The sequence below is a fragment of the Dermacentor albipictus genome, unplaced genomic scaffold (genome assembly GCF_038994185.2).
Source record: "Dermacentor albipictus isolate Rhodes 1998 colony unplaced genomic scaffold, USDA_Dalb.pri_finalv2 scaffold_46, whole genome shotgun sequence".
Taxonomy (NCBI): domain Eukaryota; kingdom Metazoa; phylum Arthropoda; class Arachnida; order Ixodida; family Ixodidae; genus Dermacentor; species Dermacentor albipictus.
This window is the reverse complement of record NW_027225600.1, coordinates 318,867-345,951: the sequence shown is the minus strand read 5'-3', so window position 1 is coordinate 345,951 and position 27,085 is coordinate 318,867. Positions and strand designations below refer to the sequence as shown.

At 44.6% G+C, this 27,085-nt stretch overlaps 1 long non-coding RNA gene across 3 annotated transcripts in view; it reads left to right on the top strand.

Annotated features, from left to right (window-relative positions):
- LOC135913906 (uncharacterized) overlaps positions 1-25,494 on the top strand; it is a 39,421-nt gene extending 13,927 nt beyond the window's left edge. For 2 of the 3 annotated variants that reach the window (XR_010568158.1, XR_011510141.1), the window contains exon 6: positions 20,970-25,494. This is a non-coding gene — a long non-coding RNA (uncharacterized lncRNA). Of the gene's footprint in view, positions 1-546; positions 580-20,969 lie in introns of all 3 variants that reach the window. The other variant, XR_010568159.1, reaches the window with a different exon arrangement.
- Positions 25,495-27,085: the final 1,591 nt, after the last annotated feature.

Here is a 27,085-nt window from a genome sequence, read left to right as displayed (position 1 = left end):
ATTGTACAGTTTCTATAATTCTTTGGGAAAACATCCATCACCTCACTAAACAGGAATAGGCTGAATAGGTTCACTGGTATCATCTATAGTGTTTCCATCCAAGACCTATTGCTATTACAAGGCATTACAGACATTCAGTGACATAGCCTGAAATTTATTTCACGGAAGGATTCTCCACTGGCCACTACCACTCCCCCATCACCTCTCTCTCTCGCACTATATAAATGTGTGGAGGGTTTTACATCACACCAAGACAAACTCCTAGCACTCCCCGGACAGGAATGCTTTAGCAATGAGGATGCACATTTTTATGTTGCCAAAACTTTGCTTAACTTCTGACAAAAGTTTCTCATTGCTAAGACTACGCCTAAAATTATGCTATCATCCTTGTGCTGTTTTTAAAAATGACTATATTAAAAATAACATTTTGTTTACAAATTGATGTATTTATATAATGTATATTATGACCTTGTTGGTACAATACTTAGGAAAGCGAACAGTGCTAAAAACATGACAGCGCTCTGTCTTGTGTCTTCTTGTTTGCAGCCCAGGCTTGTTGCAGCCCAAGTAACAGTGGAGGTCAGCGTTATTTTCTTACCAGATTTGCTAGTGAGTGGTTCAGCCATGGCTGTGTATGGAAGAGAGCGGGCACTATTTTGCAAGTCGCCTATTACTTAATTGCAGGCATTATGGGCATGCTTCCCTGACACCTGCCTATTCTAAAGACTGCAGAGCAGCAAGCACAGCACATACTATGACAGGGTAGGTGAATCTCGGCTAAGGCAACTGGCCACAGCTATCTGGTGTTGAGCGATCGAGCAGTGATGAGACAATCCCCCTATGTTCCATAATTTTTCACTTTATTCTTGATGCCCTTAATGCGCATCACCACCCTACCGTATCCATCTCCCCACTCCCTGGAGCTCTCTGAAACTGTTTTCAGCTAATCACTGTCCCACTTTTCAACATTCACGGGGTTGTTGAATGACACAGCATTCTCTAACATTCCTATATTTATGCTTCTGTGTGGACATCGAAGCCATTCACCTAGCTCCCCTAGTTTGTTGTGGTGGCTTTTTAGCTTCCCTGGTCCAGCAACCCGTCGTTGATATAAATTGCCGCGCGCAAATCAGCATTCTGTAGGCCTTTCTTTCTTGTCCCGTTTTCTCTCCATTTTTTCATTCTTAGCAGCGTGTACAAACTAGCCTGAGAGCAAGCTCTTCTGAAGTTTATTAGCATTATGAAAGTCAGAGTCAATGGAAAGTAAAAGAAGAAAAAAAAAGTGGGGGGAGTGTTTTTATGAGTTTTCTAAACAAGCAAGTTTTAATATAAGTAAGTTGTATAATAGCAAGCACCAAGTATGAAAGAATAAAAAACGCATTTGCACTTCTCGTCTGACGAAATTTACTGTGCTTTTACAGAAATTAAAATCATTGAAAAGGAAGTAAGTGTTTACGTTGAGATACGAGCACGTAATCTGTAAGCCTCGTAAGCTTATGTCAAGTAAAACAACATGAAATCCTGAGAGATTGAGCTTCTTAAGTACACGTGTTATAATAGGAACACCAACGTTCTTCAGGATGATAAAAGCACTGTAGATCAAGGTTCTCCACGTAGTGGAAACATTGCTAAATCTGTTAAGATGTGAATGTGGGCAAGTTGGTAACAAAGTTCTAACTTGCTAAAGCACATTACTGTCCTCATCGAACTAATAACTATAGTTTCTTGTACATGTGTCTTGATCACATTTAGCACAACATTATGCATTTTTAGCTTTCTTTGATACATTCTGTAGCCCCTCAATGTATTCAAGATGCTAGAAACCTATGTTGAACAACAAAGTGCTTGCCATTAAAAAAGACAAGAAGTCAGTTCCTGTGTTAGAAATATTTATTAGTTAGAGAAAGGCTAAAATTTAGTATGAACATTAGTCATGTCTTGAAGTTTTCATCCTACTCATTTTACAGTTGAAGCTAGCTTGCTTCTCAGGTTACTTGTGCTTAGTATTGAAGCACAACAAACAGATGAATGGGTGCCGGGGCGTGTTTCACAGAAAGTGGTCACTTTTCTCACTCTCACCGTAGTGTCTGGGCTACTGCTGGTACTGTTGGCCGCATAGCAGCCAGTGCAGTGCCACTGAGTGTCGTGTGCCGATGTGCCAGTTTTTCTTAGCATGTGGACACTTCTCCCACGAGTTTCTTCGATGTTGTCTTGACGAGGGCCGAACAGTGAATGAGCCAGTTCATCTTGAAATTGTATAATTGGCGTAGAGTTTCCTTCAAGCATGGCACGAATGTTCCACGCATTTATGATGGCACATCCAACAAGCAACTCAACAGCTACCTTTCTGTACCACTTGAGTCCTTTTCTAAGGCAGTTATGGTATAACGTCATTTGGTCACTATAGTCGACGCCCTTTTTTTGCTGCATTGTAATTGAGACCGGCCTGATGTTTCATGATTGGTGCGCCGTCCCTTGTTTTCTTCCCACTGTCCACCAAAGTTGCTTCATATTTGGCGACAGATGTGAGTATCAGAACAGGCCTCTTGTCCATCCACTTCAGTGCCTTCACCCCATTTTTGGACTGAAGTCCGGTAACACTGCCATTTGCAACCTTTACTTCAGTGAGATCTTTTCGCAGCCCTTTCCTCACTGAGCGAACTGTGCCACGAATGAAAGTGTCTTCCTTTAGAAGGCGAAGAGTGAGTGGCAAGCTTATGTAGAAGTTGTCTACGTACAGTGGGCACACGACTTCCTTGTAATTTTGCAGGAGTTTCAAGCATACATCTTCGGCATGTCCGATGCCAACTGTTCAGTCACACTTCCCGGCATATACATCAACGTTTAGTCTGTAACCATCTTTGGTACATGCCTTGAACAGCCTGACTCTGTAAGAATGAAAGTCTGCCACGCCATGGCACTATTGTTTCATCTATCACAACCTCCTTTCCCGGCTCAAGCACAGTGGCAAAAATTTTGGTTCAATTTCTCTACCAGAGGGTGGATCTTAAAGACATGATCCTGCAACTCTGCAACCAGTTAATTGTCCGCAAAATGCCGGAACCTCAAAAGTAGGGAAACGGCGGTCACGGCTCATATTTTGACAAATGAGTTCAACACCATACAGGTTACTTTTTGCCCAGTAGTGACTCAGATAGGAAGATGGACGAGATTAATACAAATTGGTATTCCAACAAATGCTTTCGTTTGTTCATTTGGCAGTGTTTGTGATTGGTTTCCATCCAATTTTTCAACTTTGATTTAGATTTGGGAGTAGGAAGACAGAGGAGACCAATACAAATCAGTATTCGAATAAATGCTTTAATTTCTTTGGCATTGGTTTCCGTCCAATTTTTCAAGCGTGATTTAGATTTAGGAGTAGTTGACTTCAACACTTGTTGTGTGAACCTGTTTGTTTCATTGACCATCATTTGCCAAATGTCATCCGTAATAAACAGTGAACATAAAGATGGGGCATAACGGCTAGATGGCAACTGAATGATAGTGGGCGGCCTAGAGTGTGGTGTCACACTAGGCGAAGTGGTTGTTGCCGATGTCCATTTCTCTAGAGAGGGGCTGAGAGAAATGAGAGCATCGTATCCTGAATCATTCACCTCAGAATCATCAGTCAGGTCTGACTCTCCATTCGACATGCTGGCTGAGGTCTGTGACGGTTCGTAAACACGATCTTTGTCACTGTTTTCACTGTCTCTCCACTGCTGAACATCTGACACTGAAGCACTTGACTCATCCGCTGGTGATCGCGAAGTTGCTGGTGCATTCTTCTGGCCCAAAACTAAGTATATTTGTTTCCTCTGCATTGTGCTTTTTTTTTTTCATCCATAAGGGGCATGAGGATCTATCTATTAGACACGCTGAAAAGTTTGGGAGTAGCAAGAAAAATGCAGTTACTTATTACAACGGCACGTATTTCAAAAACTGCGGCGAAAAGTTTGCAAGAAACCCAACTGAGAAATGCGCCGCCACTGCACTCTCCGAAACAAACATGCCACCCCATGTCCAATGCAATAAAAAGATATGTTAGTTGCAATTTCAAACCTCGGATGGCAACACAAAAGCGAGAATTCTTGCGTGTGGGTCACTGGTGAGTCACGCCGCACACAGCATAAAAACGTTTTCATTGAGTGCATCATGGATTGCCAGTGGGTCATAGCATTTAACATCAAACAATTGTCTACTGGCTATCTATAACCTCACACAACAAAAATCGTACCTCTGAGTTCAAGTGTCATAATGTTATCGCAGCAGCAAGCAGATGAATGCCCCTAACTTTGCTGCTGCATAGGAGGAGCACAGGCTGTGCTGTGATGTCATTCAGAGTGACACGTGACTTAGATTTAAGGCAGCATCAGTTATTTGTTGAATCTGTTGCTTCAGTGGACTAATTAAAGTTTAGAGAAATAATGAAAAATACAACCCGAATGTCTGGGTGCTTTTGTTTTACTTCGCACTGTAGCAAGAGAGATGAATTTCCGTTTCGTCTCCTTTTTTCCGATGTTTGCACGCACGCAGAGAACGAAACTATACGTCATTGTCTACTGTGTTCCCACATTGCGATCATCCTCTCGCGTTTGCCTCAGTGCTGGGGCACTGACTTATACCGCTAATCACGTGTTCTCGTGTAGAGCGCCCCTTATCGTCCGCTACAGGAAACGAGACAAGCGCAACATCTCGCGCGACACCGTCACCGGAAGTGTGCCGGTGACGGTGAAAAAAAGAAGACGACGGCAGGGTATACCCGCCGCGCGACTTCTCGGCTCCGGTATGGGAGAACGCAGTGAAGGAAATTTGCTTACACAGGCGAAACGGGGAAAGTCGAGAGAGTGTTTATATAGGCGGCGACGCTCGCCTCCTGAAATCATGTGTTCGCGGCACTTCAATCATTCTCTATCTGCTGTTAATGAACCAATTTGAAAAATGCTTGCGGTAGAACACTTCTTAGAGGGCACGTAACAACTTTCAGCGTACAACCAAAATTTGTTATATAGCCTGTGAGGGGCTCTTTAAAACAAACTCGGTAAAAATCGGGTGTACTGTGGGATGTTGTTACAGCTGCGTCGAGCTTCACAGCCCTCTACACAAGCATTGCTGTGAAGCCTGTGGCAGAAATAGAGTTTTATTAAATCAAAGGACTGCATAGAGCGCGCTCTCGTGTTGTGCTACGTGAATTAGATCATTCGTTTCCTGCCTGCACAAACGTTTGCATCTCGAGTGGATTTCAAGCACACCGTATAATAATGTGCAGTTCCGTCGTGTTTCGCAGCACTATACACAAGCACTGCCGTAAAGCTATAGTGGCAAAAGTACGATGTCATGAAACCAGATCAATGCATATACCACGCTCTTTTGGTGCGCTGCGTGAATGGAAACATTGCTTGCCTGCCTGCACAAACGTTTGCATCTCGAGTTAATATCAAACAAACCATATAATATGTGCAGTTTTGTCGAGCGCTTCACCGCACTGCATGCAAGCATTGCCGTAAAGCCTGTAGTATAGATAGGGTTTCATATGAAGTCAAATTAATGCGCAAACCTCGCACTTGTGGTGTACAAGGTAAACAAAGAATTCGTTGCCATGTCTCCGCAGTAGTTGGTCACATTGACTTGTGTGAGCATATAGGTTCATGTGCCCCATCTACCTCTGTGATGAGAAAATAAGCAAGAATATCAGCTGCTATGTGTCGATGCATATGCTTTTTATTACAAGGTGTAGGAGCAGTACATCTTACTGCATGAGTAAACCACTCATGGAAACAGTACGTTCTTTGAACATTGTAGCTATTTCATAGCCTAGGAAACGCGCTATATTGGAAGGTGCATTTTTTTTCTGTTCGCAATATTCAATAGCTCAATGCTTTCTCTAAAAGCAAAAAAAAAAATATGAATTTCGCAGTGATACGTGTGCTGCGTCAGTAAGTTAAGTAGGTAGCACATAATTAGGCTAAACCAGTGGAATATCTGCAGGTAGGGACTTATACAAATTGTAGTACAGAGTATTTTTAAAAAATGTTTTCTCAAATGTTTTCAGTGTGGAGTAAGGAGTTGCATATGCGTCCAGTGCTGATTTCCAGCGCTTAATTTTTGTTGAACCTTGATGTAACAAAGACGTAACACTCAGCATTCTACTTTGTTACATCAAAAATTTTTTACAATGGAACACTGCATTCTACTATACGTGCTGCTCATGCGCCCCAAAATTTTGGCCCCTCTAAGGAAGTCACTGTTTTAAGTCACTGTTCTCCAAGTTTCGTCCGAAACTTAGATATCGCTACTTCCAACACTCGTGAAACCAGCAGCCACGTCGGCTTGCCGCCTTTGCACCGGCCGCAAATTACTTTTAAAAAATGTGGCACGCGCGGGCCGTGTATATGCACTCTGCTGCGCGCGGACAGCCATATGCACGGGCACGGCCAGGCAAGAGACGTCGCGCGCTCTCCTACCCTAGCGCGCGCTTGATCACGGGACGCGGACAGCGCGCATATAGCTGCCATCCTTCTCGGGTCACCCTCACACCCTTTCATTCGCAATTAACCCCAGCAAGTGGGATGCAACAGGGCACTATAATTTTTGTCACACTTGGACTTTAAACCAAACATCAGGGCGATGGCGAAAATTCGCTTAGGGTGTCCAAAAATTGCTATCGCAATAATACACTATGTAGAAATGTATTATGGACCCTAATAACCCCCTAATTTCCCAAACACGCACCCATCCACTGGCACGCTGCACACATGGATACCGCGCGGCACGCTGCATCATTAAGGCGTATCGTTCTTCTCTAGCTCTATGATCATTTCTGCAGTAGTCACTTGGCGAGAAGCTTAATTTCCAACCTATGCGCAAGTGTCGTACCTGAATTTCGAAAGTACACGGACCATATATATGTTGGCAAAATAATCGGAACTCGCTATTTAGACTCGCCAAAATTATACTTAATAATTATACATAATTTAGCTTATAAGAATACTACTCAGCCGAGCTCACTCAGGCTCAAACTCGCCAAAATACTGCTCAGCTGGGCTCACTCAGACTCATGGGATGATCTGAGGGAGTTGACTCATCAGTGAGTTTGCTAGCGTATGATGTGTGCTGAACCACAAACCTGGCTTTCTTGAATAAAAACAGTTGGTCGCTGCAGCATATGGATGCACATAAGTGTAATTCAGAGAGCGCGGCATTGTAAAGGCTGCCACAGTTACCATGCCATGCTGCAGCTCATTTCAATCATGTCAAATGCAATACCCCTGCCAGCTTTTAGTCAGTCGATCAAATGTGATTGCTATTTATCTCACCACAACACCTCATTTTCCTGCCTAAGGCTTTGGGTGTATTTTCCTTGGCATCCATTTTGTTACTCTAACAGGTTACCAGTTATCTGTTGCCTATATGAAATTTGAAGTTGTGCACATTTCATGTGGACTCCATGCCAAACTCGTAGTACTGCATGCGTTTTTGCAGTTAGGTCTAGAGTTACATAATCGCATGTGGGAGTTACTTTGTTAGCAACTGTAGCTTTGGAACAAACATGTGCATGAGAGGGTGCTTAAGTGTTACCTGTCAAGACTGGGAGCACCAAGGCAACTTGTGCAGTAAAGGCATGGGCAGTACGAGCCCACAGATTTTACTAAGTGTGGCTGACATGATGCGTCTAGACTTCACTATGAGGAGAGCCAAATAAAAGGTTGCCTATCTTTTGCCTATCCTTTTCTTGAGCTTTTCTAAACCATTAAGCTCAGCGTGTACACTTTATCACAGCATAATTATTACATGTGATATAAAACATTGTATTGTGCAGTTTCTCCAACTCTTCGTGAAGGCATCTATCCATAGATTAAACAGGAATAGGCTCAATGTTGACATATCTCCACAGTAGCATCTCCAGGACCTCGTACTGTCACAATGCATCACAGACATTATTTAAGTGAACTCCAAAACTGAAGCTCTTCATTAACATTGGCTAAAATTGTATTTTTATATAGCAAAGTGATCATGCATAAATCTGTATGTCATGACAGAACACTTCGTTTCTCAAGGACTTTAGTTTACAATTGTTTTCAAGTTCAGGAAAATTGTGCAGTGGGCTAGTTGGTTCGACATACTTAACATTGTTGTGTGGAGTGAAGAAGGGACAGGACTTGAGCGAGAAAACAACAGACGACACCTGAGCACAGACTATCAACTGGTGATTATCACAAGACAATGATTCTGCTGAAAAGTAGGAACCAAAGGAAAAGAGAAGTCGTGGAAGCATACAACCTCAAGGTGGACCCACAGGGCTCATGTGTCAGCCCGCCGTCTATTTCACTCAGCAATAAAGAGATTAGCATAATCGCTGACAATAGAGGGTGTAGGTAGACCGGGAAGAGGACTCCTGTGCATGCATGTAGGCTTTATGTACGCTTCACTTGCAGAAAAATAAACCAGTTCATAGTTTGCGCTCAGGTGTCGTGTGTTGTTTTCTCGCTCAAATCCTGACCCTTCATCGCTCTGCGCAACAGTGTTAAGTTTTCAGGTTGTTCACAATGTGATGTAGGAAGGGCTATATTGATGGGAAATCCCAATATTCTCGGGCATATCGCGAAAAATATGGCCCAAGTCAAGGGTCATTTTAGGCTTCACTGTCCCCTTTTATAGGGCAAATAGTAACAGTTTGAATTCTATGGATGCTGGTTGCTTTTTCTGACTTAACCTAGGCGGTGCTCAGCTCTCAGTTGAAAGGAACAGGTAAACAGGAGGACTTGCCACATAAGCAGGAGGTAGCACTCCGGACTTAAGCTTAATATACTGCGTGCTTCCACAGCCCTAGGGGGCTAGTCTGTAAGTGTTGACTAAGTGGACTGTCCATTCCAGTACACGCTGAATGAATAGAGCACGAGAGCCCACGGTGACGATTGCCGCTTGCTCTACCTAATCAGTGTGTGCTGAAATAGTCCACTTAGTGGATCCTTACAGAATCCTTCCCTAGACTGATGTTTGTGTTGGTAGGTTGCAAGTATTGCACTTCCTTTCCTTTCATGTGAGCAGTTCCCACATATGGATGTAATTTAACATATTGTATTCATATTGCCTTTGGTCTATACATTTCTAATTCATGCTTATAACCAGGCCTACCAGCTCTTGTCCTGCATATTTATATAGCCTTCTCATTTCTGCATCAACACTGCACATATCTATAGCAAATTGGAGTCATTCTCCATTATACCCTCAAGCACTTGAAGTAGACACTGCAATAACCCCAAGGGAGGGGGGACAGTAACGCAAAAACCTTATTGGGCTTGTAGTGCTGCTGAAGGATGCACACATACCATTTATGCTCAAATTCTCAGCAGACATTCCAAAGTTTTTACGAGTTCGACTTTAGCTCGCTAAACTGAATGATTCATATTGAAGGCAATTCTTGCAACACTTGGTCAAACTGAATGAAACTGGACAGCACAATTAGCTGTGTTCATCTACCATTTATACGACTGCTGCCCCGAACATTTTGCCTGTTACTTTGCCTTTCGTTTCTGTACTATCAAGTTCAAGTACACATGTACTTTATCACTATACAAGTAAAATGGCTTCAAGGCTTTTCCTGGGCATTCAACAGTCACTATTTATTCCTATAAACCTTCCTGCATGTGAAGGCAAAAGAAACTTATTAATTCATGCTGGAAGTACAAAAAGACAGGTATATGCACAGAAAATGTTTATTTTGAGCACCGAGGTTCTTGCTGATGTAGATATGGTGCTGGCTCCCTCCTTGCCCGAAGCATGTGCTTGCTGTACACAGCACCAGATGATGGCTTCCTAGGTCAAAAGATCAAATTGAAATAAGAGGCATTTTGTTTTAGCTCCAGAAAGAGAAAGCAGGATTAAGACATTAACATGTATAAAAAATACTTGCCTAAAGAAAAATTAATACACAAGCAAATTCACTAAAGAGGTTCTCTTTCAAGAGCAAAAGTACGGTTACAATGAAAATTACAAGGAAGCTTCACTGCTCATTGAGGTTTCGGTTCAGTAGTTGTTGAGCCATGAGGTTTCGCATGCTACATCTTGCATATTATGTTTTGTAGAACAATATTGCACTTTAAACAATGTAGTGCCTATTTAAATGAACTGACAAAGAACGCTGAAACTCCAGGCTAGTTTGGTCTGCACAAGATATGATACAGACACTGTACTGCATTCATTTAGTGTTTTTGTCACTGATCTCATGCACAAAGGTCATTCACACCTATCCTACATGAAATGCAGTTACTTCTTTGAAGCTTCATCTAGTCCTTGAATTTGCTGCATGCTTATGTCTAAGGGAGTTCGTTTGGTTCCTGTTAATGTAGTACATCTAAGCAACTGCTATCAAATGCCCATAGTGTTCCCTTGCATGTACAAAACATCTTTGGCCCTTTCAATGCACAATACTCATTACATTTGACACTTGGGACTCGTGCAAGGCGCCATTTAGTATTATATGCTTGTCCACAACTGATAATACCTTCATAGCTGGGTCATTCCCATGCCAAATGCCTTGGTTATTACTGTGACCATCTCACACTTTTCGTTTAGAATCTTCTTGTCCACTTTTAAGGAAGCATCCCACGACACAATGTCTCCATCCTAGTGGTGCTATGGAGTTAACTTATGTGCTAGTTGTAGCAGATGACGTCAACTGAAGGCCACTGAAGATAAAACTCTCTGCGAGAATTCCTTTTGCACAAAAAATGCAAACAATACAGAATAGTCGAAATGTAGTTATCTGGCAAGACTGGCTGCATCCATCATCTTTGTTTGGTGCAATTCTGAGGTGGCTCCATGTTACAAGACGCTTGGCAATTATTGCCATGCGACTGTTCGGGACCCTATAAAACACAAGAATTGCCTTACTCCGGCCTTTCTCTTTGTGCAGCAGCCAAGGTTATTATTCGTCCAATCGCACTGTGTACTGTTCGTGTGTCTATAGACTAAATTCTTCACCACATTGTTTTTGCGGTATTTCGTGAGTGACCTATGAACTCATCTTGGGGTGGGACTTCTTATCTTTGGCGTTCGCTTCTATCTCTTGTCGTCAGCGCCTCACACAATTGGATGCCACTGGCAATTCTCTTCCTAACCACGAAGAATGCATTCGTCTCGTCACCTCTTCCGATTACGTTCTTTGGCCACCTAGAGAAGAGATTATAGGTGTAAACTCCTGTAACATTGTGGATGGCGGCGTATTCATTCTACTCTATGACCCTACCCTATCTCAAGCAATTCTGATTACCCCTGGCCTTATTCGCTTCTCTGAGGGGTCTGCATTGCTTACTGCAATAAACCAAATCGAACCCCAACTGTTGCCTTGTGGATCAACTGTCACTTGAGCTGTTGACACTCATGTCGCTGCAATTGTCACGAAGACAGCTCAGTGTGTTCTTGCGTCTATTACCGTGCGCTGAACAAAATTGTGCGCAAAGATGTTTACCCCGTGTCACGGATGGATGATACAGTAGATTCACTCCACGGTGCTGAATGTTTTTCTAGCCTTGACTTTAGACCAGGCCACTGGCAAATACCGATGTCCAAATCCGACAAAGCAAAAATGACATTTGCTACCCCTGATGGGCTCTACGAGTTCAGTGCGATGGCTTTTGGACTCTTCAATGTGCCTGCCACATTCGAACGCATGATCGATAAGTCTTGTGTGGCTTGAAATGGAAAACCTGTCTGTGCTATCTCGACGACATTGTGTTTTCAACCATGTTCTCACAACATTTGCAACATCTTGATGAAGTCCTTGCCTGTCTTGCAAATGCTGGTTTGCAGATCACACAACTGGATGCCACTGGCAATTCTCTTCCTAACCACGAAGAATGCACATTATTATTCGTCTGACTACACCATAACCAAGCAGGAGTGCCTTGCTGTTGGGCAGTGCAAAAATTTCACAGTCGTTACCGACCATAACACACTGTGCTGGCTTTCATCGCTAATGAATTTATCAGGTCACCTGGGTTGCTGTGTGCTTCACCTACAGGAGTACGATTTCAATGTCACCTACAAGGCTGCAAAGAAGCATCAAGGCACCAATGCTCTCTCTTGCTACCCTCTGCCGAATCGTGACGATTCACCATAACTTCTCCGTGATTGTGTACGTCCTGAGTCCTCTTCATCGGCTTTACCCATTGTAACCCTCGAATGGCTAAGACACAACAGCCCATCTGTCCTTGCGTCCCACTAACGCATCGACCCATACTGCTGAACTATTCTCCAACGCATGGAAGATTCTTCGTCACCTCCAAACGCCTGACTTCGTCAACAACTTAATCAATTCAAGCTGCACAATGGGGTTTTACATCGCAACATTTATCACATTGATGGCAACAAATGGGTCCCGGTCATACCATGTTCTCTGCAATGTGAGGTGCTTGAAGCCTTTCACGATCATGCGACGACTGGTCACCTAGGCTACCACAAGACTTACAACAGAATATGAAGTCGCTGCTCCTGGCCTGGCCCACCTTCAGCCTTTGCGAAGTATGTTGCACCCTGCGTTCATTGTCAAAGCAAACCCAACAGCTCCTTCTGGCTCTTTACAACCTCTGCCTTGTCCCGCTTCGCCTTTTGAAGTAGTTGGAATAGACTTGTACGGTCCTCTTCCCATGACCTTACATGGAAATCGTTGGATTGCAACGGCCATAGACCATCCAACAAGCTATGCGGAGACAGCATCTCTACTATCCGGGACTGCCACTGAAGCCGCTGATTTCTTTCTACACGACATTATCTTACACCGCAGCGCTCCGCGCGTTCTCCTCAGTGACCGCAGCAGTCTTCCTCTCTTCTATCCTTACCGAAGTTCTGTGCACCTCTAACACAATTCGCAAGACGACTTCCAGTTACCATCCACAGACCAACAGCTTGACAGAGTGTTTTCACCATAGCCTCTCTGACATGATTGCGATGTACAGTCACGTGCAATATGAATTGCAACACCGGTGCCCGTGGTCGAAGGGGCTCCAAGGCTGTACGGCTGTGCAGACACATGGTAAGTTTCAGACCGAAACACAGCTTCAATTAGTGGCGTCTATTAAACTGCTATTTCGCACGTCAGAACTGCTGCGCAGCCGTGGAGCCCCTTCAACCACCAACAAGAGTGTTGCAAGTCATATTGAATGCGACTGTACATCCACCCTGGCCACACGAATGGGGATGCAATCCTGCCGTTCATGACATTCGCCTATAACATGGCTACGCAACGTACTACTGGCTTTTAAAATTTTTTCTTCATCTATGGCTGTTCACCAAGTTTCATTCTTGATGTATCATTCCTTTCGACTCCTGTAACCCCATCAGTTCCTTTCTTGGAACAGTTCGTGTCTCGCCCCGCAGAGTGCAGATGCCTCGCCCCGCTTAACACCGGCGTCTCCCAGGACGCTCGCAAGTTTCGTTACGACTCGACCCACTGTGCTGTGACTTTTTCTCCTGGTGACGAAGTTCTTTCGACTCCTGTGTGCGTTCCTGGCTTATGCAAAAAATTTCTCGTGTTTTATTCGACTTTCCATGGTCATTGAGCAGACATCACCTGTCAATTACCATTCTCGCTTGTTAGAACGCCACCCGATTCCCGTTGCTGTGGCACAGAGATAGTGCATGTCTCCCGCTTAAAACCAAATACTTGACGCATTTTATAGTACTTACGCACTGCCAGGCGGCCGCTTCCACAGCGAGAGAGAATTAGCATGGGCACAACACATGCCTGACTTTCAACTTCATCATCTGCACATCTTTTTCATCTGCATATATCATCACCAGCAGCACAGTTTAATCCTCTAGGCAGTAGTCCGAGCTTGGCTGGAATAAAGCGGTTCCTTACGATATATATATATTTCTTGCACTTCAAGAAACTTCGCTTGACCTCGAAGACTTGAGCACTGAAGTGACGGCGCTAAGTATATACAAGACCTCATAGTAGGAGACAGTTCAATTTCACAGCCTGAGTCCCCTTGCTGGTGTAATCTTCCTTCGTGTAATTGTCGCATACTTGGCTATCACTAACACTGCTTCGCCTTTCTGCAAAACAACAGCCTCTCTATTTTTTTTTCTGCTAGTCCGAGCATAAGTGCTGCCGCGCATGACTGCTGTTGATTCTGATTTCGAGTGAACCTGGCTTGGCCTCATTATGGTTACTGAGTGAATTATAGAGAGAGAGAAATAGAAGAGAGGAAAGGCAGAGAGGTTAACGAGACTCATGTCCGTTTTTCTACCCTGCACTGGGGATAGGGGTATAGGGATGAAGAGAGAGAGTGTTCCACAGCTATCATGCACTAAGATTTAAAAAAAAAAACAGTTCCGTTACTCGAAGAAAACCTAGTGCATATTGTTTCCAGTGAAGTGGAGTAGTAGCCAGTAATTCTTTCGTTACTGAGATTTAATTTGGTAATTACAATTATCTAACTCGAGAAGTACTCTCATAATTTTCAAAGTGTCAATGAGGCATTTGTTGGCATCCCAAAATGACATCTAACTGCAGTGTTTTCAGCCACATACTAATTGCGTACAATTTTACCGATTGGAAAATAACCTCACGAACTATGAAAAATACCATGTGAGTGAACTCTCACCCGCATCATAAAGCAGTGCCCTCAAATAAGCTGATTGAAAGTAACTGCATTGCCTATCGCAAACCCGAATAGACAGTGCACCACCTTGATAATGGTACGAAAGGAGCCCCAACAGCAGGTTTCGCAGCTTCGCAGCTACTCCTTTCTCTCTACATCACACTTATTATCTCTCTCTCAAGGCCGACTCATAAATGATAACAAAAGCACCTTGATAACGCAGCCAAAGTGCAGCTCTGATTACACACGAAATGTGAAGAGCAATGTAATAGGCACAGAATGTTTCAAAATCCAGACTTTGCTCGCACCGCATCGAAAGAGTGTGGCCAAAGTTATATTTCACACCAGAAACTTGCTTCGGACCAAAGCCAATATAAAGTGAGCGTTTTATTTTTCATGAAAGTGTATACGTGCTGCAAAAACAGGTTCATGTTAACAAATAAAAGCGAAATAATCACACTGGAAAGCGACTAACTGGTAGAGAAAAGGCAAAACCAATGCGTTCACGAAATTAAATATACCACTTCTATGAGCCGAACTGGCAATCAGAATGTCGCATCAGAATGTCGGCACACACGCACACACAGACAAAAAAAAACAACTGTGTGCTCTTACTATCTATTAATTCGTAAGCCCCGTTGAACATCAGTCTAGAGGATGTGTTCAAATAAGTCTCCTTTTGCAGCTACGCAGCACTGTCTATTTTATCACACCTTTAGTGGCTTTCTTGATGACCGATGCCGGAATTCTATGGCAGACATCCATTATCCTTACCTTGAACTAATCTGACGTCAGGCACAATCTTTCACATAACCTGAAAGAAAGAAACTTAACGGAGAGAGGTCAGGTGACCTAGCCGGCCTATTTACAGGCTCGTGCCTTCCAATCTATTTGAAAAGTAGCACTCAACCAGTTTCGTGCTCGGCTGCTGCTGCATGCAGGTGGCCCATCTTGCTGATACAGCAGAAGTGGAAGATGTGACAGCGGGACTTTCCTGAGAAACTCATCAACCACTCCTTCAAGGATATCGTTCACCTAACGCTGTCCAGTCAGTGCGTGATTGAAGATGGTACTGATTATTGCACCGGCGTAAATTTCAAACCACACATTGAGCAACCACTGGTACTGGCACCGATTGCGCTGTACTTAGTGTAGATTGGAGTCCTTCCAATAGTGTGCGTGAATGACAATGAATGTATATATGATGGCACTTGCACTGTTCTTTTGCGCAAACTCATCATGCCACAGGTTCTTAAGTGTCAAGATGTAAAACTTACCAGACCCAGCTTGTCAGTTAACAATATACACTATAGAATTAACGTCTAAGGTTATCACTAAGATGAGTGCTAGAACCCCTTAATGCTTACATTAAGACCAGAATTCACAAGTGGCTGTAATATCAACGTGTAAGCGCTCAGAGGGTTCCTGAAGCCCTGTTGAGCACATGAACATAACTTCCAGCCGGGATATACACGTGCGATGGGAGGCAATGTCACACTCTTAAGAGTCACTTGTTACAAAGCAATACACAACACCCTTTCTCACAAAACCTTATAACACTAGTAACATTTGTTGGCCAAGTTTCGATTTATCCTACTTTGAAGCAAGCACATAAAGAGAACATCCCAGTCTTCATCCACAATTAAATCACCAGTATTAAATGGACCCACCTTAAAGGTTATTTGGCAACAGCATGTGTATGTCCATGCTTGTATCGTTTATTGATTGTCCCGCTCTAGTAGAATGGACGACCACGCAGCCTGATCATGCACTTTGTAATGAAGCTTCTTTCTAGAAAATCACAAATACCGACCGCACACACAACCTTTGTCACATCTGCACAGAGCACTCGAGCGTTACGCTGCGGAGAAAGGTTACCAGAGAATGGCTGTTGACAGCGCAGCGATATTGCTATGTAAAGGCTAATATTACAATGTAAACGAACGCTGTTTCCCGCGCGTGCAATGACGCCGCAAAGCACTCATTTAGCGACTTCATTCACTACCACCCTTAGTCGGCGGACGGCAGACCTGAACCATGAGTAAGGAATGTGCGTTTACATTGCGAGATAATGATGAATACTCTTTATTTTCTCTAAACAAGTGCGCGCACATGCCGCACTTGGGTCATCTGCCATTTACACATTCTGCCGTGTAGCAGCACCGTAACCAGGTAATGTTACGTTCAAGTGATTGTGAAAAAGGCTCTTACCAGTACACTGTAGCACTGGCTGATCGGTGCAGCGGTCCGCGGGATGCGTCACAACGAAAATGAGCTGGTGAGGGACCTGGAAATGAAGTATCAGGCAGCCGAAAGCGTAGGTTTGCATAGTAGAGGCACATTGAATGGAAAAATGAAGTACTTACGATAGCTTACGCTAGCACAAGCCCCCCAAAATAAACGATTTACATCTTTGTCCAGTTGTTTGTGCGTAACGTTGGCGTAACTCACCTTTGAGCTTGCCATTCTGCCACCAAAACCAAAGACGGATGTGACATCACGGACGCGAAAAACAAAGAATGAATGCGACATCCCGGACGTGACGTTTGGGTGAACCTAACGTCTGCGTTCCGTCGACCGGGTGAACGCAGACACTTTCAGCGTGGCTACGGCATCGTTTCTTTCTTTGTTGGGGACGTATTCTGAAACGTTCGCCGCGGCGAACTTTTCGCACTGGCCACGCCTCCACCGTTGCGGCGTGCGCTGAATGGCTGCTTTGACAAAACCGGAAATTCACTTGCGCCACCTGAATTTCCGGTTTTGTCAAAGCAGCCATTCAGCGCGCTCCGCTACGGCGGAGGCGTGGCCAGTGCGAAAAGTTCGCCGCGGCGAACGTTTCAGAATACGTCCCTTGAGTGCGGACCTTGGCAGTTCACGTGTTAACCGCGCTTCGCGAAGTGCATCGTTTTTAAGGAGCACGATGTCGGGGGCACGGAAGCAGTACTCGGCAGCTTTCAAGCGAAATGTGATTTTAGCGGCAGAGGAAATCGGCAACAGTGCGGCCGGGAGGCAGTTTGGCGTCACCGAGGGAAGTATCCGCGGATGGCGACGGCAAAAAGAAGCACTTTTCGAGTGCAGCGGAAAGCGAAGAAGCTTTCGCGGCCCGAAGAATGGGGCATTCCCTGAAATTGAACTCAAACTGACGGAATTCGTCCGAGAACAGCGAGCCGCGCATCTTGCTGTGAGCGTGGAGCTCATGCAGGCAAAAGCCAGGGAGCTTGCGAGAGAAAAAGGCCTAACGAGCTCCACCTTCAAAGCAAGCAAGCATTGGGTTTATCGGTATATGTGCCGTGCAGGATTTTCATTGCGCCGGAGAACTTCAATTTCACAAAAGCTGCCGGAATCGTTTGAAGAGTTACTGGTGGCTTTCCAGCGCCGCGTTATTTCGTTGCGCAAGTTGAAGAACTTTCAGCTAGGGCAAATCGGCAATGCTGACCAAACACCAGTTTATCTGGACATGCCATCGCCCCTCACCGTGCACGAAAAGGGCTCGAAACAAGTTTGTGTCCGGTCCACTGGGAACGAGAAGACGCGTGTTACTGTCATGTTGTCATGCATGGCAGACGGCCGCAAGCTCCCGCCCTATGTCGTCTTCAAGCGCAAGACAATGCCGAAAGGTGAGCTGCCGAAAAATGTCATCGTTAAATGCCATGAGAAAGGGTGGATGAATGAGAGTCTTGTGCTCGACTGGATAAAGTCCGTTTGGTGTAGGCGGCCCGGTGCACTGTTGTCGTTCCCGTCCATCCTCGTGCTGGACGCGTTTCGTGGCCATTTGGCCGACTCGGTGAAGAAGCTGTTGCGTGATTGTAATACTGAACTCGTCGTTATCCCTGGTGGGATGACGTCTCAGCTGCAGCCTCTAGATGTTTGCGTCAACAAGCCTTTCAAGGACGCGGTGAAGCGGTGCTACGCAGAGTGGATGCGGTCAGGTGAACCTGCAGTGACGCCAACTGGACGGCTGAAGCGGGCATCGCCAGCCACGCTGTGCAAGTGGATCGTGGACGCATGGGCGAGCATCCCAGAAGACCTTGTGCGTCGCGCTTTCAAGAAGTGCGGGATCTTGAACGCGCTCGATGGCACCGAGGACGAGTACCTCTGGGAGGATATGTCAGACAAGGAATTGTCCGATGAAAGCGCAGCGGAGGACGACAGTGAATGAAGTGCTGAGTCCGATTTCAATAAATGTTTTCCCCGAGTTTCTCTCACTCGTATTATACGCGGGTAAACCTTTTTTTTTTCCATTTCTCGTCCCAGAAATTTCACCTCGTATTATATTCGGGTTCGTATTATACGCGGGTTTTTACGGTATGTCTAATTCCAATGATGCCATTAGCAGTCCAGGTAAATGGAACCAATTTCTCTGGCCCCTTGAGGCTCCATTTAAAGAGCGTCCACTGTAAAAATATAGGGGGGATCCTGTTTGGAACTTTTGCAATTGTAGTCTTAAACAAAACCGCATTTCAGTGCGAGTGAAATGCAAAAGCACCCATGTCCTTAGACTTAGGTGCATGTTAAAGAACCCCAGGTTGTCCAAATTAAACCGGGGTTACTCGCTACGGCATGTCTCATAATCAGAAGGTGGGTTCTCGTTTGTAAAATACAATATGTTTTAATAGCTTGTCTAGAAATACAGCCCAATAAATACACTAAATTATGTAGGTTGTTTGTGTGATGAGTCCCAATTTCTTAATTTAGTACTTTGACATTTATCATATTTGTGTGCTAGTCCATGCAAACTACCACTGAGCGGCCTCATTATACAAGCCACTGTTAATTTGGAATGGCTTAGTCAAGCAACTTAAACTTGCAGCACAAACACCTAAGATGGACCACAAAAGGAAGATACGACACACATTAGCGCTAACAACTTCTTTATTTCTTCGTCGTCGATGCAATATAAACCCTAGGCCACACAACTGCGCAGGCACTCAGATTACATTACAGAGATCTGCCAAATTATCACATACGCAAACGTTGGAAGTGAAATTCAGATGGGTGCAGGGGCAAAGATATCTCACTGATGCAATTATCGCCTTGCCTTTTTATGTGGTAGGCCTCTGGTAAGCCGCGCATGCTCATTCTTGCTTTTGCCTAGAATCGACGTCCCGTCAAGTTGTGCCTCACAATTGTTGCAAGAGTTTATATGCGCACCAAGGTGCGCTCCTCTATCTACATTTTCGTTTACTTTTTGTGCATGTTCCCTGAGTCGCTCGTTGATGCAATGCCCTATCTAGCCGAGCTATGTCTTACCACATGAGAGTGGAATGGTATAAACCATGCCGACAGCGTGCGACACATATGAAGCACCATGCCGAATTTGGCATCCTCCTCAGCTCTCTCCGCAGGTGTGGGAGCATAGCTTTAAAAGCTTGTTCGGCACAGAAAACGCCAAAGGAACACTATGCCTGCAAGCAACATTCTTGAGTTGATAGATGATCTTATGTGTTTAAGGGACCACGCAGGGATCATGCACAAAAAGTAAACAAAAATGTAGATAGAAGAGTGCACCTTGTGCATATAAACCGTTGCAACAATTGTGAGACATGACTTGATCGGACGTCAATTCTTGGCAAAAGCATGAATGAGCATGCATGGCTTGCCTTAGAGGCCTACTACATAAAAAGGCAAGGGGATAATTGCATCAGTGACATATCTTTGTCCCTGCACCCATCTAAATTTGACTTCTCACGTTTGCATATGGGATAATTTGGTAGATCTCTGTAATGTAATCTGTGCGGTTGTGTGGCCTAGGGTTTATATATGCATCGACGACGAAGAAGTAAAGGAGTTGTCAGTTAGCGCCAGTGTGTGTCGTACTTGCCTTTTGTGGTCCGTCTTAGGTGTTTGCGCTGTAAGTTTAAGCTCAGAATTATGTACCAACTAGGCCCAAATGAAGTTTTACTGTTAGTCAAGCAAGCTCAATATATACTATGTGCAAAAGTGTGGAGTGTCAGTATAAAGTAACAGTCCAAACACATGGCTCTGTAGTTACAGTTCAGTATGAAACGAGACAAGATTTCTTAGCCACCCGCCGTGGTTGCTCAGTGGCTATGGTATTAGGCTGCTGAGCACGAGGTCGCGGGATCGAATCCCGGCCACGGCGGCCGCATTTCGATGGGGGCGAAGTGCGAAAACACCCGTGTACTTAGATTTAGGTGCACGTTAAAGAACCCCAGGTGGTCTAAATTTCCGGAGTCCTCCACTACGGCGTGCCTCATAATGAGAAAGTGGTTTTGGCACGTAAAACCCCATATATTATTATTATTATTTCTTAGCCTTCCTTTCATTTACTAATTTCATTGTGTTAGGACATGGGGGCGCGACACCGCCGGACACACTATATGCTCACCCCTTCTTGTAACACAGGTTGCTCTCGCTGTCTGGCTCGGCCCGCTTGGAATGCTCGTCAAAGGTGCTCCGGAAACAAGCGTATCGGATGAAATGGCATCGACACGCAGGCCTTCCATCCAGCCGGGTGTTCTTCAAGCCGAAATCGTCTCTCCGCCAAAACTGGGTCGCCTCGGATTCCTCGTCTGGCAACCTGGAACCATAGCAACAGTATTTAACCGCCCACCTACGTCGCATTCACCGGGGCGCGACACCGCCGGACGCACTATGTGCTCACCCCTTCTTGTAACACAGGTTGGTTACATGAGCCATTGCGTATGCATGCGAACTTCAAACCCTTTTTTATTTGAGGTGTCGTGCCCCAGTGACACCAAGGACTAGCTATTTTGGTTTGTTAACCGTTGTATGTCCGCGGTGTGTCATGTTGCGTTGTCACAATTGCTGTTAGCTTTGTCAGGCGATGTGGAGTCGAACCCAGGCCCTGATAGCGTTCAGGAATCTAGTACGCAGACCGACGCAGGGGAAATCTCTGCTGTCTTGCAGATGCTTACCAAGCTTCAGTCGGGTCAAGAAAAAATTTTGTCGAATTTAGCGGACGTACGGACTAAACAATACGCCACTGACGAAAAAGTAAACTTGACTGAACGTGTTGACCTTCTAGGGCAAGGTCGCTCACAGTCCAGTAACTCTTCGGCCGCTTCGAAAGCCCCGTCTGCAGAAATAGCCGCTTTGAAAGCTTCCACGGATGATTCCAAAAATAGGCTACGAAGGAACAACCTTCTCTTTTTTGGTTGAGGATAACCCGTTGGAAACCTGGAAGCAAGCCGAAGAAACTGTTGCATTCTGCTCTACTAAGCTAGGTGTATCGCTTGACCCACTAAATATTGATCGAGCGCACAGACTGGGCACTTACAGTGAAGATGAAAACTGCCCCATAATTGTTCGCTTTGTTAGATTCAAAGATAAAGATGCGGTATTGGGAGCGGGTCCGAAGTTGAAGATGAGTAAAACATTTCCATCAGGGAAGACTTCTCTCGTTCAGTACGCTTAGCCCGCAGGAAACTTTCCGAATTCGCAAAGGCTCGGTCCTCCTCTTACAAACTCAGGCACGATAAGCTTCGTATGTGCGGATGAAACTTCATTTACGACGCTGATAGTGATAATATCGTGCTGCAAAAAAAGTTAACTTGAAACGGTGTCGAGCAATCCCTGTTACTGAAGTTAACAGTTCCATCAGCGTTCCCCGATGCCGCCCCGTTGAGCATGTGCCGTGCCGTCCTTCATTGGTAAATGTTATGCTTATCAATTGCCGAAGCGTCAAGAACAAAACAGACGACTTAACAGGGCTCGTATCATCTTTTGGCCCTGAAATTGTTATTGAGTCTGAATCTTGGTTATACGAATCAATTTCCAGCTCTGAAATATTTCCTGCGGAATACGTGGCCTATCGCAAGGACTGCAATAGCCAGGGTGGGGGCGTTTCTGTTCTGCTCAAGCACAGCTTGCCAAGTTTCGTAGTTGACTTGGAGGATAACAGCTGTGAATCTGTTTGGTGCAAAGTTGTTCTAGAACATAGCAAACAGCTTACAATTGGAGAATTTTATCATCCGCCTAATGACAACAGCAGTCATACCTTTAATACCCTTTCTCATTTATTACTTACGGTCTCAACTGATTATTTTCTCGTCGGTGGTGACTTTAATATGCCAGATGCGCAGTGGATTAATAAGCTGCCAGTACTTCCTTCGTGCTCATCCCTGTCGTCGGCTTTTTACGATCTTTTCGCAACGCATGGTCTTTATCAATTCGTGGAGGGACCAACACGGCGCCATGGCAATGCCGCTTCCATCTTAGATCTGATTGCAAACTCTCCTTTGTTGCTGCACTCTGTTTCCATAGTTCCCGGACTAAGCGACCATGATGCAGTGGTTGCCCGTCTCGTTGCTCCCAAGCCGTACATACCGTCACCGAAACCCAGAAAAGTTTATTTCTTTGATAGCGGAAATTACTCTCATATTTCTGAAACGCTTGAGTCAAACTTCGATACTTTCTCAGAACAAAGCAGCACTGTATCTGTCTCCAAGTTATGGCTGCTGTTCAAGAAACAACTTTTACAGCTCATTGACTTGCACATTCCATCTAAACTTCTTTCTGTGAAACAACGAAAAAATAAACCTTGGTTTGATAAACCCATAAAGGTTCTACTTAATAAGAGGAATCGTACGTTCAAACGGTATAGAGACAAGCCCGATCTACTGCAATTTTCTAAGCTTCTACAACTTGGTTCTGAAATCCAGATGAAAATCACAGAAGGAAAAAAAGCGGTATTTTGGCTCTCTTGGTTCTAGAATTAAAGAAAATCTAAAGGAACTTTGGAAACTAGTGAAATCAAGCAGTAAAGACGATGTTGGTATCCCTCCGTTAATCCACAATAGTGCAGCTGTTACTAATGATAGAGATAAATCATGCTGTTTTAGTGATTACTTTGTTTCTGTGTATTCCACGCTAGTACCTCAACATCTTCCAGTCTTCTTGAGCAACGCGCTTGATGATATGCGGAATATTACTGTTCATTACTTCAGAATAGTCGGCCTTCTCCAAAAATTAAAACGACACTCGGCACCAGGTCCAGATTGGATACCCAATTTTGTTTTGAAATCATGCGCACGTATATCAAGGTATCTAGAAGTACTGTATCACAAATCTCTTGAAACCTCAGAATAACCTGAAGGCTGGAAGATGGGCGACATTGTTCCGATTCATAAAAGCGGGCCTCGTGACAGTGTCACGAATTATAGACCTATTTCTTTAACATCTGTGTGTTGCAAAACCCTGGAGCACATAATTTACACTAACATCTTTACCCACCTTCAAAACAAGTTTCTTTGTTCCTTACCAACATGGGTTTAGAGCTGGTCACTCATGCGTAACTCAGTTTGTGGAATTTACCCATGACATATTCACATCATTTGACAAAGGTTTACAAACAAACTGCATACTATTAGATTTCCAGAAAGCGTTTGACGAAGTGTCCCATGTTCTCTTACTTTATAAGCTTTCACTTCTTGGTTTACCAGAAAAAATCCTTTATTGGCTGAAAAACTACTTGACAGGTCGTTTACAAAGAGTGGTAATTAATGGCACAGAATCAGAATACGCATGTGTATCTTCTGGCATTCCGCAGGGTTCCGTCTTAGGTCCTCTTTTATTTCTTATATATATGAATGACATTGGCACAGAAATCACCTCGAAAATCTGGCTGTACGCAGACGATTGCGTCCTTTACAGAGAAATTAATAATTATTCCGACCGAGTAGTATTATAGACAGACCTAAATAAGATTTCTTCATGGTGTGACAGGTGGCTTATGTCCCTCAACATCTCAAAATGTAAGCATATTTGTTTCACCCGCAAGCGGCAACCAATCCGTACACAGTATTACTTGAATGGCTCCCCTTTATCAGAAACAAGTGAAGCTAAATACTTAGTTGTCACATTTTCCGCCAATCTGACATGGAATCATCAGATTCAAAGCATCACTTTAAAAGCAGGGAGAGTACTTAATTTTATTAAACGGAACTTTAGTCACGCGCCACTACATGTCGAGAGAACACTTTACCTAAGCAACGTTCGCCCGATTCTCGGATACGCGTCTGTTGTGTGGGACCCTCGTACACAAATTCTTGTCAATAGCTTAGAAGCGATACAGAAACGTGCGGCCCGTTTCATAACCGGCATTTACTCATTTCCAAGCAGCATCATAGAAGTAAAACGGCACATATGTTTGGAAGATCTTTCACTACGCCGTGTTGTTTCCCGCCTCTCTTTCCTTCGAGATACCGTCTTCATTCGCACACCAGTAAACAGAGTCTTATCTACAACCACCAACATACATATCCGGGCGCCGCGACCACTTACTTGAGATAAAAGAAATATGCGCGCGCACAACAACATACCAAAACTCCTTTTTTCCCCATACAATACACGAATGGAACCTGCTGCCTCCTGAACTAATTGAAGTTGCTTTTGATGCCACATTCCCCACTGCTCTCCAAGCATGTTTGTAGATGAAAATGCACTCGCCATTTGAAACTTTCTTTGATGTTTGTTTTGCAATGTTAGCCAGCGTGCTGTGTTAATAATTGTATCTTGTTACCTGGGTGAAACTTGTTCTTAGTGCTGTCTCATGCGCTCCCTCGGAATGTAACAAATGTATGATTAGTATTGTGCCCATGGTCTGAAGTGTTTAACGTTTTCAAGAGTGTGCTATCTTGTATTATATATTGATTGTCTGTCCTCCCTACTGTAATGCCCAATGGGCGAAGCAGGTATGTAAATAAATAAATGAATGAATAAATAAATAAATAAATAAAAATGTAGAATACTAGTAACTGCCATTCTTACACAATGTATAGCGTTCTTTTTTAAAATCCAGACAATTGTTTTACTGGGGCAGAAATGTGCTTTCTTTTGGGCCCGAAAGTGAACATATTATATTTCTTACATTTCGTGTCTAATAAATTCTCCTCTCTGTCAGTCTGTATCTCGTGCATTTTTCCTTTCAGCTAGTAGCAACTGCTCCTGAAGGCGTTTGCTGGCCTCGGAGGCACTGCCGATAACTAGGATTTTCGCTAGGTCGACTGTATAAAAGCTTTGCGAAGAGTGATCAGCGAAAGGAAAAAAATGAAGACGTGGGTTGACGGGTTCATTCGCCATTGGACCACGTGTGCGCGTGACTTGGTCAATTCAGCGGTGGCCCTGTGCCGTCGAATGGACCACGTGTGGCGAGCCTACGGCGAAATGCTTCGTGGTGGTACGCCACGCCTATGCAGCAACAGACGGAATACCGTGGTGGTGATTTGGAAGTGTGGTCCACAAATTGTATGGGTTGCTGTGATGTGCTGTTGTTTGCCATGCGCTTAAAAGCTTCAAACACGGCTCGTAGCTTGGCTAAATTGTTACAAAGTATTTTGTTTTCTTCTACTATTTTCTTGTACTCTCGGTCAAGATGATTGGTGTAGGTGTAACCTTAGCATTGGCAGTGGGAGATGCGGCTTGTGCCCAGCTTACCTGATTATATTGAGGGGTGCTGCATGCCAGTAGGATCCCTGGCGACTTGCTTCTTGGGGCTTCCTTTTTTGTCTGATGTTGCTGCTGGGGCACCTTGGGTCGGGATGCCGATCGTCTTCTCTGGCCCGGCTGCCCCGGAATAAGATTGGCTCCGCGACGGCGAGCGGGTTCTGGAGCGGCTACCACGATCCATCGCCGGACGGAATTTCAGCTCGGAGTCCTCGTCTTTTGGTGGTGAACCACTGTAGCATGGTCTTTGTTGGTTTCTTGGGCCGTGGTCTTGATATCTGCCTGACTGGCTTTAGTCTTTTGGGACATGCGTGGTGACCTGTTGGATGATCACTCCCACAAATGGCGCATTTAAGGGTGCACGTGTGTCCATCGGCAGGCTCCCGTACTTCGCACGAGCGGCACACCTGTACGTTGGGCTGTGGACATACGTCGGTGCGGTGTCCCACGATGCCATAGATATGGCAGAATTGTACCGCATTTAGGTAGGGTGTGCAGAGTTTCTCCCCCCCCCCCCTCGAAGTAATAAACACACCTTGGCACTTGGCTGCCGTAGAAGGTGAGCAAAACACTTTGCGAGTCGCCCATCATTCTTGCGTCGATCAACTGCAGTCCCTGCGTTCGGATACGTAGGTTCGATTGCAGCACGTCAGAATGGGTGTGTGCTTCTATCCTAGCTCTAGAAGTTACTGAGCTATTGTACCTTTCGCAAAGACATGTTAACGATGAACATCTTGCCAATGAACATCTGCACATTGTAGAGGGCTCGGCAATCGGCAAGAAGACATTGAAGCAAGGACCGCCTTCAATGATGTCAGTGAAGCGCATTTACGTTTGCAATGCTCCTACGGGAGGCTAGTTGGTTTTCGAAATATCACGTCTAGATTGCGCTGCTTAAAGGCGTTGCAGAGAACCCATGTTAACTACAAGAAAAACAAACTGATGCGTAGCATTATGTTTCCTCGGTCGGATACAAATGCCCCACATTTCTTTGTGATGCTAAACTTTCATGTTTACCCAAAAGGGCTCAAGAAGAAGGGTGCCACAGGCGTCTG